This window comes from Selaginella moellendorffii, unplaced genomic scaffold (genome assembly GCF_000143415.4).
Source record: "Selaginella moellendorffii unplaced genomic scaffold, v1.0 SELMOscaffold_14, whole genome shotgun sequence".
NCBI classification, from domain to species: Eukaryota; Viridiplantae; Streptophyta; class Lycopodiopsida; order Selaginellales; family Selaginellaceae; genus Selaginella; species Selaginella moellendorffii.
In genome coordinates this window covers 242,701-248,918 of record NW_003314275.1, presented here as the reverse complement: position 1 = coordinate 248,918, position 6,218 = coordinate 242,701, and the positions used below count along the sequence as shown (strand labels likewise).

The 6,218-nt window shown below is 46.6% G+C and overlaps 1 pseudogene; it reads left to right on the top strand.

Annotated features, from left to right (window-relative positions):
• Positions 1 to 3,347: 3,347 nt before the first annotated feature.
• LOC112346405 lies at positions 3,348 to 5,571 on the top strand (annotated as a pseudogene).
• The last annotated feature ends 647 nt before the right edge of the window (positions 5,572 to 6,218 follow it).

The following is a 6,218-nucleotide window of genomic DNA, read 5'->3' as shown; positions in this document are numbered from 1 at the left end:
GCGACCTTATTCGTGAGGATATGCTGCTGTGAGGATATGGCAGGTATACTCTGCTCACTCAAACCAACGGCTTTCGGGAGGTTATTCATACTTTTGCTTCAATTTGGCGACCACATGTTGCAAGTGGCTGGATTTTCTTTGCGAGTGTGCATCGACGTGATTCTTAACAGGCTGTGGCTCGCCTATTAACTTGATCCAACCATTGGCAGCCGTCGGATCGAGTCAAGCTCTCTGCAAGAACATGGCTGACAACTGCCAGGTTCTCCAGAACCTAGCTGCCAGCTGCCAGGTTCTGGAGAACTAGCCTACCAGCTGCCAATTCTGGAGAACCCTCTCATCCTCGAATAACATTCTTCCACGTGTCTGTTAATGGTCTCGCCACAGCTTGTTAAGGTCGTTCCCAGGCACGGGCTTGCACGTTCCCTCCAGAACGTGCTCACCGGGCTAATGCCCGGCTCGCCCGTTCTGGGCGGGAACGTGCTTGCCCTACCCGGGAACTCCTTCTTAATGGGCTGTGGCTCACCCATTAACTTGATCTAACCGTTGGCAGCCGTCGGATCGAGTCAAGTTCTCTGCGAGAACATGGTTGACAACTGCCAAGTTCTCCAGAACTTAGCTGCCAGCTGCCATTCTGGAGAACCAGGCTACCAGCTGCCAATTCTGGAGAACCCTCTCATCCTCGAATAACATTCTTTCACGTGTCTGTTAATGGTCTCGCCACAGCCCGTTAAGGTCGTTCTCAGGCACGGGCTCGCACGTTCCCTCCAGAACATGCTCGCTGGGCTAATGCCCAGCTCGCCCATTCTGGGTGGGAACGTGCTTGCCCTACCTGGGAACTCCTTCTTCTTCATCACGCTGGGTGCCTTTATTTGGTCAATTTCGACACCTGGTGCAGAAGTTATGTCACGGACCCTGCCGAGCTGCGTACTGTGCCCGGTCTCCTGGATATCTTCTGGGTCAAGCAACGTTTTCAAAAATTTCGACATGTTTTGGTTTCTGCAGATCTGTGTCTTGCATATGTGACCATTTTTGTACACTTCTGCTGTTGGATGCAGCTGCTGCCATCAAGTTTGTTTGGGTGGCACCTGCAGCAAGAACATGTCTTCACGGGCTCAGCGTTATCTTCTGATTGGCCTAGCGAATTGGACTGTTTCTGCTTTCAACCTGTAGCAGACAGCCTGGGCTTTGACGTGATGCTGTGACATTTCGGATTTCGAGCTCGTGTTTCTTTTGGTGAACAGGTACTTAACATGCAACATGGTTTTCACTTCGTTATTGCAATCTGCTTGTTGCTATCATCGGAGGAGGAAAACAGGTGAACTTCAGCCATCTGTTGGTAGCGGCTTGAGGTTACTTCTTCATGTCTTCTTCGATTTTGACGTGCATATATGGTACGGTGGTCAGTCAGAGGCGGTATGTGGATTTGCATGAAGGACTGGAAGAACCTGTTTGTAGTGCAACGATTTGGAAGCTGCTTCATCAACAGATCAGTTTAATAAAGGCGGATAGGCGGGGAACATGTTTGGGTACCCCAAGAATAAATTAAGAATTCCTCTGTTTTTGTTTTTGCAATATATATCCCCATTTTCTCGATATTGTTGTTCAAAGGATGCAAAGCACAACTTCCAGCCAAATGATACTTGTGAGGGCTTCCAGCAGGTACTTAGTCAAGTGGCTTTATTTTCACTTACAAATCATGGGGATGGTTTTTGATAATGAAATTCTGTCAAAGTTTATTAATAGCTCTTGCGAATGCTATCAACTAGCCTCATTTTTAATGCTAAACAAATAATTTGTTTTTGTGCTTTCTTAAAATTTTGAATTTTCATATTATTTAGAACTAAAGATAATATATTTCTTAGTTTTTGGTGTTAACTTTATAAATATGTATAGACTGTCTATAGTATATAACAGAGATGAAAATACAGTATATATAGAGTTTATACAGAAACCATATATTTGTTGTTTTTACAAATTAGTCTTCTTTACTGGAAATTTTTATTTAAGTTTCAAAATGTAATTAACTTAAGGATTTTTGGAGTTATAGTAGATATGTTTATCTTGGTTCTAAAAATATTTTATAACATAATAGCTAGAATTTATAATTTTTAAAATTTTGATTTTATTTGATATCAATTTTAGAACCATGCGGTCCAAGTGTACAGCTCTAATGCCGTATACTAATATTAGCATAGTGAGATTTTGGTAACCGTCAGATTATTTTCAATCTAGACCACTCGCTTTTATATATAAATTATGGTTTTTGGGCTAATTGATATGCATATTTTCTATATTCCCTTTCTATATTCCATGCACTCACATTGGTGGAAATGAGGGGCAACTTTGATTGTCCTTGGGGAGTGCTTGGATTTAGGATTTTGGTTTAGATTTAGCTTTTGCATTGTCTAGATCGTAATAAACAAAAATAATTTCTCTTTGTTTCTTAAATATAATGATCAGGATCCCAAATTCATGTCCAAGTTTTGGCAGACAGTTTTTGAGAAGCTAAAGACTAAACTAAGCATAAGTAGTGGTGAGAATCCACAACTTAATGGGCAGATAAAACACATGAATCAGTTATTAGAAGATATGCTAAAATCTTTTGTGAGAAACTTGACTCGATAGAGAGTATGGGAGAAGTATTTACCTTTGCTTCAATTTATTCACAATAACACTCTCTTTATGGTGATGTATGGCTATAAGCATAAATCTCCTGTGAGTTTGAATTTAGCTTTAGTTCGGGTACCTTATGTTTGTGATTTCTTGAAAGATATACAAAACAAGCTTGAGTTGGCAAAGTTGAACATAAGGCAAGCTCAATAGCGAGACAAAAGATTGGCTAATGAGCATTGTCGTCATCAATAACCAAATGAACGTGGGGACCAACTTTTCAAACTGTACATAAGGATTAGCTTTTTCAGACTGTAGCATCTCTCTTTTGGCCACACACACGTTGAAGCCATGAGAGCCATTGAAAAAGCTATGAACAATGAATGAATAAGTTGAATTATCATATTTATATGAGTGTGTAGTGTCATTTTTATTTCACTTTAAGGTTCACAAATTACACACTTTTAATTTCTATTCATATCTATAGTGCCTAAGGAAACTGTTTGAAGGCAGCTAGGAAAAGCTCTTTGCAATGCGTTGACTCACTAGAATGAACAAACCAAGCTAGGGGATCCGGGAAGCGCTACTTTGGAAGGATGCCATCAAGAATTTCCCTAATCTCTCCCTTCTCGCTAATCTCGTGAGTGGCTAGCTTCGGTGTCGAGCGAAACTGATGCTGTCCAAGTCCGAGTGTGTGGATCTCATCACTTCCGTGACCAATTCCTCGCAGGCGAGCGATGCCCATTCCCGGATCGAGATCGCCCAGCTACCTCTCCAATCTCGTCATCCTTCGGTATGGCAAGCTGGGCAAGATCCAGCGCGCGCGAGCAGTGTTTGACTCCATGGAGCGACGCAATTGCCACTTGTGGGTCATTATGTTCTTGGCACGCCCAAGAAGGGCATCTCGCCACTACCAAGGATCGAGGCAAGTTTACTGCTGCATGGTGGATTGCTTGGGGCGAGCTGGGTGTATGGAAGAGGTCCAGGAACTTGTGAGGAGCATGCCTTACAAGCCAGTTTCAGTGGATTGGACGTGCTTGCTGGGAGCAAAGTCTAGAAATTGAGGACAAAGATCTCATGGTGTTGTGCTAGAACAAGCTTTAAGTGTAGATTCTAGGAATTCTTTTGCCTATGTTCTACTAGCAAATAGTAGCAATTTTGTTTGAAACTAGAGTGAGTATAGATTCTGTGTCCTCGTGATTAAAGAGGGTATTCTTTGACAGATCATCATGTATGATTAAAGAGAAAATTCTTTGCTCATTTCCAATGGTCGCTTGGTAAAGTACAAGAGCCATGGACTATATAAATTTAGGGTTCTTGGAGGTCAGTGGGAGGAAGAGGGGCGAGCGGGAGGAGCGGTGGATTCTCCCAGTGATGGCACAGGGCTGCGCGGCAATCTCCAGTGCAGGCGGCCATGGCAGGAGCTCAGCGGCTCGCTGGGCGACCTGGGCACATTCATCCCGATCGTCGTGGCTCTAGCTCTCGTCAATGGCATGGATCCTGGTACGTCTCTCATCGCCACGGGCATCTACAACATTCTCACCAGCGTGCTCTTTGGCGGGCCGAGGCCTGTCCAGCCCATGAAATCCATCGCGGCGGTGGCCTTCACCGAATCCAAGCATCTCAGTGTGGATGAGATCATGGCCGCGGGGATCACTGTGTCTGCGATCGTGTTTGTGCTTGGAATCACGGGCTTGATCACGGGTCGTGGCTTGGATCGTGCCATTGCCGGTGGTTCGTGGCATCCAGCTTGCGCATGGGCTCTCTTTCGCGGTCAAGGCTGTCAAGTACGTGATGAAGGATCAAAATCTCTCTAGGGACAAGGCAATGGGTGATCGACCATGGCTGGGCTTGGATGGAATTCTCCTCGCAGTGATTTGCTTCGCATTTATCGTGCTGGTGAATGGATCCGGCGAGGGCTACGAGTACTTCGTGACGAACAGTGAAGGTGATCGTCATCACGATGATCATGAAGAGCACCGTGAAGAACATCAAGCGAGATCGTCAAAGCTCGTGACGTTTTTCCAGAGGATCCCGACTGCCTTGGCAGTGTTCGTGCTCGGGATCCTCCTGGCGTTCGTGAGGAGGCCACACATTCTCAAGGAGCTCCAGTTTGGCCCGGCCACGCCACGGATCGCTCGAATCTCTTCCCACGACTGGAAGACGGGGTTTGTGAGAGCCGCCATCCCGCAGCTCCCTCTCACCATCCTCAACTCGGTGGTGGCGGTTTGCAAGCTCTCGAGCGATCTCTTCCTAGCCAAGAAGGACGCCGTGACTCCGACCAAAGTCTCGGGGGCTGCTGGTTTGGAGCTCTCCTGGTTTGCCATGGTGCTGGAGGACTGGCCGGGCAGTATCGTTTCGGAGCCACGAGTGGGGTGGCGGTGGCAAGCTTGTGCTGGGGCTTCTCTTGGGGAGCTCACTGGTGAGAATTCTCCCAGCTTTTCCAGTGAGACTGCTGGGGATCTTGCTGCTCTTCTCCGGGGTGGAGCAGGCGATGGCGTGCCGGGATCAAACTAGTAGGAGGGACTTGTTTGTGATGCTCTGCTGCATTGCCATCTCGCAGGGATCCAATCTCGCGGTGGGATGTGTTTGTGCCATACTCTTGTATGTGCTGCTCCAGGCGAGAGAGATGGATTGTTGGGCGATTGCTCTCTTGGTCGCGAGGTTCCTCAATGTAAATAAAGCTTTTAAAAGTTTGGGAGAACACCATGGTAACACACTTGCCTGAAACCACGTCCATGCCATCTTCTCGAAAGCCTGCGAGGCCTGGCTACAACCACCGTTAGCGGCATATGAAGCCAGGGATGTCATCCGCAACAAAGACGGGGCAGAGTAAATGGGGCTTCATCGAGGTCTTCATGTCGAAATTGATCCGGGACTACTTGAGGGGTTTGAAAAACTTGGTGTAAATTTAAAAACTATGTACTTTTCACTCAAGAGTAAAATGGATTCTTTTCCTCACCGGGCGGAGTGAGAGCAATTCGGCCCGGCCTAGCAAACGAGAGAGTGAAACATTGGAGGGATGTGTGCTTCTATATCCCAACCTTTGCCACGAGTCGCTTGGTCGTAGCACTTGGCTTGGCTCAGGCCTGTATAGCAGGTATAATCTTGGGGCGCCGCTATGCTCTTTGAACTTCGGGTAACGCTTCGTCGCATTGGACAATGGGCGGCACTCTAGGCACGCCAGTCACCTGCAAGGGATCCGAGCGAGTACCTCTGCCACATGGACCACCACAGACCTCCAAAACACTCTTGTTTCCACGGATTGCTATTCTGACAACATATACTTTAGACTCGCAGCAGAGGAAAGCAACCATCAGCTGCTGGCAAGAAGAACCTTGTCTGTCCCTGAGTACGTGATCCAGACTATGTGGTTTGCAAACAGGCCCAACACTTCCCCAGCATTTCAACAATCACCTGATCCTCGAGGCGCAAACCCATCCACAACTCCAGTAGGCAGGGAAGCAGCTTGTGACAATCGGATGCAGCTGCTTCCTTCTTGTCACTGTACAAGTGCTCTATGTCTACCCGATATGCAAACTTAAGGTCGATCACTATGAACTGATTTTCAGCCACGAGAACAGTCACAGGTGACCATGGTTTTTATT